We start from the raw sequence: 13,620 nt of genomic DNA, 5'->3' as shown, positions 1-13,620 counted from the left end.
CACAGAGGTGATTCCAATGGTGTGACCCAAATGTCCATATCTTGTTGAAAGGATTAGTATACAAAATCATATTTTGATCAAACTGCCCTTGATCAAACTTTTATTTTTGAAAGTTTGGTTAATGTGCTCACCCTGCACAGGGGGGTGGTTTTGTTGACTTCTGTCTTGACCCAATAAGATTGCTGTGGCGATGATAAGAAAAAGGCTGAAGGTGGCCTGTAGTTTACACCCTGGGCATCTGAACACCATAAGAGCAGTGTTCTTCAAACTTTGTTTCCGGGGACCCATTTTTACCAACCGGCCAACCTTCGGGACCCAACCTGGCCGACCTTCGCGACCCACACCGGCCGACTTTCGCGACCCACGCTGGCCGACCTGCGCGACCCACCATTTTCTCTTACCTTGTTTGCTGCTGACAAAAATGGAGGAAATGGTTTTGGGTCCCTTTGGCCCTCGTACAGGCTCCTCCAATGGAACCTGTTGGATGAAGGTGAAGCCTTCCGGTGTCGGAAAGTATGGAGTCTCCATCTGTCCAAAGTTCTGCATATTTTTCCTGTAAAATTTTATCAAATAAACCCCTCCCCCACCCCCCCCACCCTGAACTTGTTAAAAAAAAAGTAAAATAAATGAAAAAAAAGAATAAAACCCATCCAAACTTGTAAAAAAAATGAATAAAATAAATGAATAAATGAATAAAAACCACTACAGAACTTGTAAAACAAAAAGCTGCAAACGTTAAAAAAAATAGCAGCCACATTTGCGCATGTGCGCCGATCATCGTGCGTGCATGTGGAATGCGGCCAAATTTTATTTTTAACGTGTTCGCGGCCGCTTGCAGCCAGCGGTATGAAAACCGGCTGTTGAGCGGGGATTTGCGTGATTGGGAGCGCCATGGTCAACGGCTCCACAACCCTCCCGACACCCGCCCGCGACCCACCCGCAGGTCACGCCCTCGACTTTGAAGAACACTGCATAAGACCATAAGACATAGGAGCAGAATTAGGCCACTTGGCCCATCGTGCCTGCTGCGCCATTCAATCATGGCTGATATTTTCTCATCCCCATTCTCCTGCCTTCTCCCCATAACCCCTGATCCCCTTATTAATCAAGAACCTATCTATCTCTGTCTTAAAGACACTCAATGATTTGGCCTCCACAGCCTTCTGCGGCAAAGAGTTCCACAGATTCACCACCCTCTGGCTGAAGGAATTATTCCTCATCTTTGTTTTAAAGAGGGCAGCACGGTGGCGCAGTGGGTTAGCCCTGCTGCCTCACTGCGCTGAGGTCCCAGGTTCGATCCCGGCTCTAGGTCACTGTCTGTGTGGAGTTTGCACATTCTCCCCGTGTCTGCATGGGTTTCACCCCCACAACCCAAAAATGTGCAGGGTAGGTGGATTGGCCACATTAAATTGCCCCTTAATTGGAGAAAATTAATTGGGTATTCTAAATTTATATAAATTTTAAAAAATCTTTGTTTTAAAGGAGCTTCCCTTTAGTCTGAGATAGTGCCCTCTGGTTCTAGTTTTCCCTACAAGTGGAAAGTGAAGAATATGAATTCAGCTCGTCCTGTAAGTAAGGAATTAGCCGTTTCAAGCCTCTAAATAAAATTAGGAAATCCTTAAAGCAGATTGGTCAGTCAGCATCTAAAAATATGTGCCAACATTTCAGACGGCCCCTTCTAGTCTGTTATTATTAGTCTATTATTAGTCTGTTCTGAGGTCAATTTAATGGGTTACTTAGTTCACAAAGCAAATTAATCTGTGAAATTGGTGGTGAAAAGGTTATCAGCATTGCCCAGGAGATAACAATGGATAAATACTTGGGAGAGAAAAAAATGCAGGGATATGGGAGGAAGAGTGGGGGAGTGAACCCAACTGGATTCTCTTCAAAAGAGCCGACACTTACTTGATGGCCCTAATGGCCTCCTTAAGCGCTGTACCATTCTATGGCCAAAGTTAGAAATGTAATAAGCAAAGATTTGGTTTGGAGGGAAGAGAGTGGGAAGAGGAAGGGGATTAATAGGAAAGCAAATCAATTGCTTAATTACAGAATGGGAACAGTACAAGGGCTTGGAATGGCTTCACAGCTCCATGGTCCCAGGTTCGATTCCGGCTTGGGTCACTGTCTGTGCGGAGTCTGCACATCCTCCCCGTGTGTGCGTGGGTTTCCTCCGGGTGCTCCGGTTTCCTCCCACAGTCCAAAGATGTGCAGGTTAGGTGGATTGGCCATGATAAATTGCCCTTAGTGTCCCAAATTGCCCTTAGTGTTGGGTGTGGTTACTGGGTTATGGGGATAGGGTAGAGGTGTTAACCTTGGGTAGGGTGCTCTTTCCAGGACCCGGTGCAGACTCGATGGGCCGAATGGCCTCCTTCTGCACTGTAAATTCTATGTCTATGTCAAAATAAAATACATGGTGTAGAACTGCTCCAATCTCTGCCGCAACACTGTCAGCAGTTTACGGTACTGCTACTACGCAGATATTAAAGCAAGGTCCAAAGGTAGGTTCTAATTATTCACTCCAGCTATTGGGGAGATATGCGATATATCCCACTTTTGTTATCTCCATACACTAATGCAGACTGTCCTTTGAGATCTGGCTGGGGAAGATATCCCAACACCGGCCACAATGCACGATCATTTTTAATGCAAGTAGAGATTACTGAACACTACAAAGCAACTAGCTAAAGCCGAGGCCACTTTACAGTCCAGTGGCACCAGCCAGATCTATCTATCTGTTGCTGCTTTCACAGCTCATGGGGCTGGAACAGTAGCTCTTCACCACTTCCACCTGGCTGTCGATCAGCAGCACAATGACTCATTGAATTAACAGCTTGTCCAAGTCCAGGTTTCCTGTGAAGCACTGGAACTTCCTCCTCCCGTCGTGTTTTATCCTGCAGTTGAGCTCAATGTGTAAAACAGCACTGCAAGATACAGCGACTCTATTTCATTCATTTAAACTATGCCTAATTTAGACATTCCCAATCTTTACTGAAGAACCTAATGGAGCTGATTAAAATATGTTTAAGAGACATAGAGTTGGAAAAGGCAGAAAAGTGAGTTTAAATCTGCTCCTAAACTGAAAAACTCACTTTCACATTAAAGTCTGACTACCTCCTAAATCACTCAATAATTTCCTCTTTCCATCTTTTTTTCTGTCTGTGGCAAGCTTCTAATTTATTTCGACTGCATCCAATGTCTCAGGGCACGCTCTGCTCAAACGTTTAAGCACCCAAAGCCTCATTTGACCTAATTCTGCAGGTCAACATGCCAATTTACACCAGCAACGCACCCCGCACCCCCCCCCCCCCTCCCCCCAACCCAGTATGGAGGGGTTGCCAGATGAGGAAAGATTGGACAGGTTGGGTCTGCACTGTTTGGAGTTCAGAAGAATGAGAGCTGATATGATTGAAACATTTAAGATTCTTAGGAGATTAGACAGGGTAAATGACTGGGTGTTGTTTCCATTCATGGGAGAGTGTGGGACCAGAGGGCGGAGTCGCAGTATAAGGGGGAGTTCATTTAAGACGGATTGAGGAAGAATTTATTCTCTCAGAGAATGGTGAAGCTGTGGAATTCTTTACCCCAGGAAGATGTGGAGGCCGAGTCCTTAAACATTTTCAAGGCTGAGATTCAAGCGAAGGTTGTTTCTCTCAGCAATTAGATCTTCTCATTGGACTGCGATTACCCCACAAGGTATGGCTAATACTAGAGTTATCTCCTCTGATTATTTTCCTCGTTCGATGATCTCTGTCAACATTTAGTGTGAGGGGCTGAATCTGCCATCCAAATTGAAGGCATCCACAGTGTCCAATCCACCTCCTACCCCACTGCTTTCACACCTTAGAACCATTGAATTTCTACAGTGCAGGAGGAGGCCATTCGGCCCATTGAGGCTGCACCGACCCTTTGAAAGAGCACCCTATTACCGTTAACCTAATTGTACATCCCTGGACACTCAGGGGCAGTTTAGCATGGCCAATCTACCTAACCTGCATATCTATGTTCTGTGGGAGGAAACCGGAGCACCCGGAGGAAACCCGCGCAGAGACGGGGAGAAAGTGCAAACTCCACAGTCACACGCGGTAGAATTGAAGCCGGGTTCCTGGAGCTGTGAGGCAGCAGTGCTGACCACTGTGCCGCCCACCCCTGCTACTCACTCCCCACCAGACCATCTTCATGAAGCCTATGATCTGGATTCAGCTCCTGTGCACCCAACTACCATTCCTTGAGGCAATGGTTTCCACAAATTGTCAACCGCTCCCTTGGGCGGACACTTTCTTTCAAAATGGCTATCACACTGCTTCTCAAACATGTCCTCAACATTTCCTTCAGCCATAATCCACTAACTATCCTCCCATTCCTTTTCAAAATTAAATTAATTAGCCCCCAGTTCAATTCTCACCTTGCTCAGTCTATCTCTGATCGGCTGACTGGCGCAATGCCTGAACGCTCTGAGGTGGCACAGGTCCACCCCAGATAGTCAAACTGCAAACATAACATTTTGTGTCTATCTCTCCATAGCTTTTAACCCAATTGACTGTCATCTTCCGCCACTTCTCTATCATGGGCCACCTTATGACTTCACTCGTATGGACCTCAAGGTAGCTGTTTTGTTGTGTGGTCTAGGTCCAGGCAGGGGTTTTGGGGGATTGTCTCTTCTCCCAAAGTATGCTGCTCGAGTCTGTAGTTTTCCAAAACCATTTGCTTTTTACTTACCGCAGGAATTTATTTGCACATTTGAACCTTAACACAAGGTTGGAGCTCCTCCTTCCAAAACTTTCTTACAATTCAGTCACGTGATCTGAAGGTGGCACGGTGGGACAGTGGTTAGCACTGTTGCTTTGCGGTGCCAGGGACCCGGATTCAATTCCAGCCTTGGGTCACTGTCTGTGCAGAGTCTGCACTTTCTCCCCGTGTCTGCCTGTATTTCCTCCGGGTGCTCCGGTTTCCTCCCACAGTCCAAAAGACGTGTATGTTTGGTGGATTGACCATACTATTGTCCTTTAGTGTCCCAAGATGTGTAGGTTAGGTGGGGCTATGGGGCTAGGGAGGGGGGTAGGCCTAGGTAGGGTGTTCTTTCAGAGGGTCGGTGCAGATTTGATGGGCCGAATGGCCTCCTTCTGCACTGTAGGAATTTTATGATTCTTCTATGATTCTTTCATCATTACATCAGCGTGTATGATTCTGATGTAAACTTTCAGTCTCCATCTTACCCCAAGTCTTTATCCTATCATATTTACATTCTCCTACATAACCCACAGTCTCAGAATTCAGAGTTGGTCCCTTTTAAAAACTTCATATTTGGAATGTGGGCATTGCTGACTATACCAGCAATTATTTCCCATTCCCAATTTCCCTTGAGAAGTTGGTGGTGAGCTGGGAAGGGTGCTCCAGGATTTTGACCCAATGACTGAAGGAATGGCTGTTAATTTCCAAGTCAGGCTGGGGAATGGCTTGGAAAGGAACTTCCAGGTGGTGGGGTTCCCAGGTATCTGCTGCCCTTGGCCTTCTAGATGGTCGTGATTGTGGGTTTGGAAGTTGCTGCTAATGGAGCTTTGAGTGCTTGCAGTGCATCTTGTAGATGGTACACACTGCTGTTATTGTTTGTCAGTGGTGGAGAAAGTGGTATGGGTGGCATGATGCCACTGCTGCCTCACAGCGCCAGGGACCCAGGTTCAATTCCAGCATTGGGCGACTGTCCGTGTGGAGTTTGCATTCTCACCGTGTCTGTGTGGGTTTCCATCAGATGCTCCGCTTTCCCTCCATAATCCATAGATGTGCAGGTTAGGTGGATTGGCCATACTAACTTGCCCCTTCGTGTCCAGGGATGTGCAGGTTAGGTGGATTTAGAGGGATAGGGTAGGGTGCTCGTTCAGAGGGTTGGTGCAGACTCCTTCTGTACTGTATGGATTCCATGTGTACTTCTATGAGTACAGGTGGATGGGGGCTGCTTTATCCTGGATTGTGTCAAGCTTCTTGAGCGTTGTTGGAGCTGCACTCATCCAGGTATGAGATGCATTGATTAATCCCCCTAATCTCGTCCTGATCATCTTCTGAAGTGAATGGCATTACTTACATTGCCACTCTGGGTGTTCTTTGCCTGAAGAGCTTGTAGCAAGTTTTTCTTCTTCCTCATCAGGATCTTAAAAGTGAACCCAAGTTTCCATTGGCTTTCTCCGCGAGGATATTGAGGCTCTGGAGTTTCTCGTTATGATACCCTGGGCGAGATTGGCTGTGGAGGTTTCTCATTGATTGTGTCTTCCTTCTGTTGCTCTCAGACCCATACTCTCACCCCGTGCTTTAGCACTGATAAGTCACGGGCTCTAAGCTTGTGATTAAAGTTCCGAACCTGGTTACTTCTCTATTCTTCTTCACACTGTTTTACTCTCGCGTGGTCGCTCGTGATGTATCGAATTTGAGCTTTTGTCCAGGACTGCTTATGGCACAAGATAATTAGAAATTATTTATTGTATAGAACGAGTAATACCCGGCTACCAGGCTAATTGTTGTGCTCTTTCACAACATTTTGTTATTCCTAGATGACCTTGAAGTCTTTGGAGACGATCAAACGTCTCAGTATGTCTATTCTCTTGTTGAAGACTAGTAAGTCATCCGTATTGGATCAGTGGGGATTAGTCTGGCCGTTCCTCCATTTGCTGGGTTTGTTGTATTTCCTGGAACCTTTTTGGAGTAGCTGATAACTGCTGAGTGATTAGGGCAGCATGGTGGCACAGTGGCTAGCACTGTTGCCTACGGCGCTGAGGACCCAGGTTCGATCTCAGCCCTGGGTCACTGTCCGTGTGGAGTTTGCACATTCTCTCCATGTCTGCCTGGGTTTCACTCTCACGATGTAAAGATGTGCAGGTTAGGTGGATTGGCCACGCTAAATTTATTGAATACATTTATTCGTGACAGTGTGTCTGTCATTGTTTGATATTTCCCTTGTACATGCTCTGTGATGGAGTCATATCTCATCAATTTTAGTCTGAATAGTTGGATTCCGGGTGGCACCTTCACAACTTCTTTCATGTTCAGAAGGGTGACTAATGGTTTATTTTCTGTTTACTTTTGAAACACAATCACATATATCCTTAAGTATCATTTTCTCTCAAGGAGTACCATTCTTTTCTTTCTGTTAGTGACCCGGAAGCATAGTAGACTGGTCTATCTATGCTTGCCGTCTCTCTGTACTTGAAATAAAACTGCCCCCCTCTTGATGATGCATCTGCTGCTACTATGGTCAGCAATTCTGGGGTGTATTGTGCCAAGGTTTCAGAAGAGGTTGAAAGTTGTTCAATGTTTTTGAAAGCGTTTTTCTGGTCCACATGCCAGTATGATGTTGACCTCTCTGAATCATCTCAAGGGCTTGTTGACCTCTGCAATATTTGGCTACTGGGTTAGCCATCCCAAGGAATCTTTGAAGCTCAGTTGTGTTCCATGACGGTGGAAATACTCTGATTATTTTTGTTTTTTGTGGATTGATTGTGATTCCAGCAGCTTGTGCTGTCTGACCGAGAGACTTGATAATAGGTTTGGAAAACTCACATTTTTATTCAGTGTTTGGCCTGCATCCTGAGATACCCTCAGGACTGTTCTAATTCTGCGATCATACTCTTCTCTTATGGAACCATGTACAAGTATGTCGTCCGTATGGAATATTATTCCTTCCGTGCCTGCTAGAGTGTGAGGCATTGTTCTCTGGACAATTTGTGGAGTGGACACTATGCCAATGGGTAAGCCATTGAAACAATAATGACCGAATGGTGGTCAGCAATCTGTATTCTTTGCCCAGGGCCAACTGCCAAAAATCACTGGCCACATTCAAATTTTATTTTTGATTAATTCAGGGGCTGAGTTTTAATTGTTTTTTTTCCCAATTAATCGGTAATTTAGCGTGGCCAATTCACCTACCAGGCACATCTGTTGGTTGTGGGGGTGAGACTGAGGGAGAATGTGCAAACTCCACACGGACAATGACCCAGGTCCTCAGCGCTGAGGCAGCAGTGCTAACCACTGCGCAACCGTGCCGCCCAGGGGATGCGTTTTGTTGCTAGGCCAGCATTTATAGCCCACCCTTATTGCCCTTGAGAAGGTGGTGGTGAGCTGCCTTAGGAACAAGGGAACAGAAATAGGCCATTCAGCCCTTCGAGTCTGCTCCACCATTCAATGTGATCTCGGCTGATCATCCAGTTGAATGCCCTTTTCCTTCACACTATCTCCATATTGCTTTACATCATTAGCATTTAGAAATCTGTCAATCTCTACTTTAAACACACTCAATGACTTAGCTTCCAGTAGAGAATTCCAAGTTTCACAACCCTCAGAGTAAAAAGAATTCTCATCTTCGTATTAAGAGGCTTCCCCCTTATTTTGAAGTTGCGTCTCCAGTTCTAGACTCCCCAACCAGGGAAACAACCTACCTGCATCTACCCTATCTATTCCTTTAAATATTTTTAAAGTTACAATGCGATCACCTCTCATTCTTTGAAACTCTACAGAATAGAGGCCCAGATCCCTCAATGTCTCTTCATAGTGTAAGAATCTTTCCTGTTTATTTGCTTTGTTTCCATTTCTTAATTTTATTATTTTGGTTCGTGCACCCATAATTGGGATATGCCTTTAAGCAGAAGACTCATGGTTGGGGCAGCCTGTTTGCCAGCTCACGGTGTTCCCAGGCTTCATGGTTGAAAAAGGAGAGACCAGACTCTTTGGCACCTGGTGGATCTTACAAACCAGTTTTGGAGAGGGTCAGTTTGATTGATTGGCTGACAACTGTGTGTTATCCAGGGAGAGTATTCTGCCTGACAATTGTTCCTGCATGATGCTTTCTGAGAGAACTTAGCAGAAGTGTTTAGACCTTGGAAGTGAAAGGTCTTTCTTGCTGAAGTGAAAGAACTGATCAAGATAAGATAAAGATCCTTTATTGTCACAAGTAGGTTTACATTAACACTGCAATGAAGTTACTGTGAAAACCCCCTAGTAGCCATAATCCGGCAGCTGTTCGGGTACACTGGGAGTATTCAGAATTCTCAGCCGATACGGGAATTGAACCCGCGCTGCTGGCCTTGTTCTGCATCACAAACCAGCTGTCTAGCCCACTGAGCTAAACCAGCCCCTGGAACTGCTCCATTGTTCTGAAAGCAGTGAGTGCCTGGCACATCCTTTGCTGTGAATCTGAAATGATCACGAGTGTGCAGAGAAAGTAGACAGTTTTGCAGGTCGAGAAGCAAGAAGTGCCAAACCGGAAGTCTGAACTGAAAAAAGACGCTGGCTGGAAGTCATCCAAAAGCATCAAGGATCCGTGTCCTTTTATTTAGATTTTCTTTCCCTTTCCACCATCCTTTCCCCTCCAATGTTTGTGTGTGTGTGTGTGTTGCGAATGGGGCGAGTTAGGAAGCGGGCGTTGGGAAAGAGGTATTAGATAGACAATTACATTTTCAGCCTGTTTAATTATAATACTGTACATAATAAAAGGTTACTTGTGTTTTAGTTACAAACCTGGTGTCTGGAGATTGTTGGGGCTCAACCAAGGACCATGGGTATTTTCAATAAAATCGAATTTTACCTGTGCTACACATCAAGAGTCAAGCGGGGCTGGAATTGACCGCACTCTCGTTTGGAATTGACTGCACGCTACTCTGGAATTGACCGCGCGCTAGTCTGGAGTTGACCACACGCTAGTCTGGAATTGACCACACGCTAGTCTGGAGTTGACCGCACACTAGTCTGGAATTGACACACGCTAGTCTGGAATTGACCGCACGCTAGTGTGGAATTGACCGCACGCTAGTCTGGAGTTGACCGCACGCTAGTCTGGAGTTGACCGCGCGCTAGTCTGGAATTGACCCCACGCTAGTCTGGAGTTGACCGCTCGCTAGTCTGGAGTTGACCGCTAGCTAGTCTGGAGTTGACCGCACGCTAGTCTGGAGTTGACCGCACGCTAGTCTGGAGTTGACCGCACGCTAGTCTGGAGTTGACCGCATGCTAGTCTGGAGTTAACCGCAGGCTAGTCTGGAGTTGACCGCTTGCTAGTCTGGAGTTAACCGCACGCTAGTCTGGAGTTGACCGCACGCTAGTCTGGAGTTGACCGCTTGCTAGTCTGGAGTTGACCACTTGCTAGTCTGGTGTTGACCGCACGCTAGTCTGGAGTTGACCGCTTGCTAGTCTGGAGTTGACCGCACGCTAGTCTGGAGTTGACCGCGCGCTAGTCTGGAGTTGACCGCATGCTAGTCTGGAGTTGACCGCGCTCTAGTCTGGAGTTGACTGCATGCTAGTCTGGAGTTGACCGCGCGCTAGTCTGGAGTTGACCGCACGCTAGTCTGGAGTTGACCGCACGCTAGTCTGGAGTTGACCGCACGTTAGTCTGGAGTTGACCGCTCGCTAGTCTGGAGTTGACCGCACGCTAGTCTGGAGTTGACCGCACGTTAGTCTGGAGTTGACCGCTCGCTAGTCTGGAGTTGACCGCGCGCTAGTCTGGAGTTGACCGCACGCTAGTCTGGAGTTGACCGCACGTTAGTCTGGAGTTGACCGCATGCTAGTCTGGAGTTGACCGCAGGCTAGTCTGGAGTTGACCGCACGTTAGTCTGGAATTGACCTCACGCTAGTCTGGAGTTGACCGCATGCTAGTCTGGAGTTAACCGCAGGCTAGTCTGGAGTTGACCACTTGCTAGTCTGGTGTTGACCGCACGCTAGTCTGGAGTTGACCGCTTGCTAGTCTGGAGTTGACCGCACGCTAGTCTGGAGTTGACCGCGCGCTAGTCTGGAGTTGACCGCGCTCTAGTCTGGAGTTGACCGCATGCTAGTCTGGAGTTGACCGCGCTCTAGTCTGGAGTTGACTGCATGCTAGTCTGGAGTTGACCGCGCGCTAGTCTGGAGTTGACCGCACGCTAGTCTGGAGTTGACCGCACGCTAGTCTGGAGTTGACCGCATGCTAGTCTGGAGTTGACCGCAGGCTAGTCTGGAGTTGACCGCACGTTAGTCTGGAATTGACCACACGCTAACCCAGAGTGTTGTAACAATAGGACAGTTCTGCCATCCCAGAAACAAGTCTGGTGATCCTTTGCGACATTCCCTCTATAGAAAGGATCACGGATGTAAACATAGAATTTATAGTGAAGAAGGAGGCCATTCCGCCCATCGGGTCTGCACCAGCTCTTGGAAAGAGCACCCTACCCAAGCTCACACCTCCAGCCAATCTCCGTAACCCAGCCACCCCACCTAACCTTTTTATTTTGGACACTAAGGGGCAATTTAGCATGGCCAATCCACCTAACCTGCACATCTTTGGACTGTGGGAGGATACCAGAGCACCCGGAGGAAACCCACGCAGACACGGGGAGAACATGCAGACTCCGCACAGACAGTGACCCAAGTTGGAATCGAACCTGGACCCTGGAGCTGTGAAGCAACTGTGCTAACCACTGTGCTACCGTGCTGCCCTGATATCCTTCCCAACCAAAAACACCCCAAATGCACACACTATGCCAGGTGTAGTCTAACCAAGTTTCTTTACAATTGAAGCAAGACTTCCAATACTCCTGTACTCAAACCCTCTTGCAATAAAGGCAATCTATCGTTAGCCTTCCTTTTACACTTCCTAACATCTTACAATTTACGAAATGTTCTGCACATCTAATACTTCTACCAAAATGGAAAGTTGAACGGTTGTAATCCCGGAGATGTAGGTACACCCACACTGCTGTTAGGGAGTTCCAGGATTTTGACCCAGCGACAGTGAATGAACGGCAATAATATCCCCAAGTCAGGATGGTGCGTGGCTTGAAGGAGAACTTCCAGGTGGTGCTGTTTCCATGCCTCTGCTGCCCTTGTCCTAAATGATGGCAGCCAAGGTTTGGAAGGTGCTGGCTGAGGAGCCTTGGTGAGTTTGTACAGTGTGCCGTGTAAATGGTGCACACGGCTGCCACCGCATCGGTGATAAATAAAGTACTGTTGGCTACTTTGGCAAAACACTCATCCACGGAGGCCATCGGGTGGATCACGCATTCCACTGATTTGCTAGTGGAGTTAAATCCACAGTTTCTTATTGAGCTAAGTGGCTTTGGGACCATAACCGTCCGTGTTGGCATCTTGACTGGTAAGATTACCCCTCACAGCTGCATCTTTTAAATTTCATCCCTGACTTTGTAAAGGAGTGAGGGAGGACATTTCTCAGTGTAAAGAGGCATGTTGCTTTAGGGGTGATGTAGTGCTTGGTCTTTAACTTCCCTAACCCAGCAAAGAATTTTGGAAATTAATTTTGATATGTTCAGCTGTAGTTCACATCAGCCACTTTATAGATTAATTTCAGTTTTAGGTGTGCCTTTCTGCTAGAGTACTCTTGATTTGGAATGACAGAGGTTAGAGTACTTCCTGGTTTTTATATTTGAGTTTTGCCATGAGCTGGCCTTTCACTTTTAAATTTGTTACTCAAGAACATTGTCATTTGCAAAGTAATTTGCGTCATTTTACTTCATGTGATAAAACAGAAACCCCTGCTCATGTCTCTATGGGTGTCCATCCATTTTGAGTTCAATACTCCAAAAGTGGTTTTCAGTATAATTTACCTGCCCCAGGAAGGTCAGTTCCTTTGCTTGGTTCTGCTACATCTCCTTTCCTCGGGAGCTCTAGGTTAAATGTTCTCTTTGTTTACAGCTCGTCACAATTTTCTTTTTAAAAAAATTTAATCTTCATTGGTATCACAAGTAGGCTTGCATTAACACTGCAATTAAGTTACTGTGAACATCCTCTAGTTGCCACACTCTGGCGCCTGTTCTGGTACACAGAGGGAGAATTCAGAATGTCCAATTCACGCAACAGCACGTCTTTCGGGACTTGTGGGAGGAAACCGGAGCACCCGGAGGAAACCCACGCAGACACGGGGAGAACGTACAGACTCCGCACAGTGACCCAAGCCGGGAATGGAACCCGGGTCCCTGGAGCTATGAAGCTATCCACAATGCTACCGGTGATTTAAATTTTGAAGTGGCCTATTTTTCCCCACAGGCGTGGCATTTTGCACCCCACCAAGTTTACATTCCTCTTTGTGTGGTTTGTTCCTGTCACATCAAAGACATTTCAAAATAGCAGTTGACACACTTTTCTTGTTTTGGCCGCCTTTCTCTTCTATGGCTTACAGATTGAAAGGTTGCATTCAGTCTTTTCCACGGGACCTTTCCTTCCATTCAAAAAACCACCAGATTCTGTTCGCCTTAAACTGCTTTCAGTGTTAAATCCTCTCTTGTCGTACATTCTCCCCGTGTCTGCGTGGGTTTCACCCCCACAACCCAAAAATGTGCAGAGTAGGTAGATTGGCCACACTAAATTGCCCCTTAATTGGAAAAAATAATTGGGTAATCTAAATTAAAAAAAAAAAAAATCCTCTGTCAGTAAGAGATCTGATAATGTTGTGCCTAGAACCCAGACTATGGTTCTGCCCTATATGAAATCATAAAAAAATTGAGTTGATAATTGCAGTTGCCTACCAACCTATAGATTAGTTCACCAACAATCATCATGTTTTCGCCTGCTAACTTAGCCCTTTCTCTCATCAAATTCCGACCAATGCTGAAATAAAACTCCAAGGCTTCCAGGACTTCTTCACAAAAGTCTCATCGAACCCGT

The sequence above is a fragment of the Scyliorhinus canicula genome, chromosome 1, assembly GCF_902713615.1.
Source record: "Scyliorhinus canicula chromosome 1, sScyCan1.1, whole genome shotgun sequence".
In the NCBI taxonomy this organism is placed as follows: Eukaryota; Metazoa; Chordata; class Chondrichthyes; order Carcharhiniformes; family Scyliorhinidae; genus Scyliorhinus; species Scyliorhinus canicula.
This window is presented reverse-complemented; position numbering follows the sequence as displayed.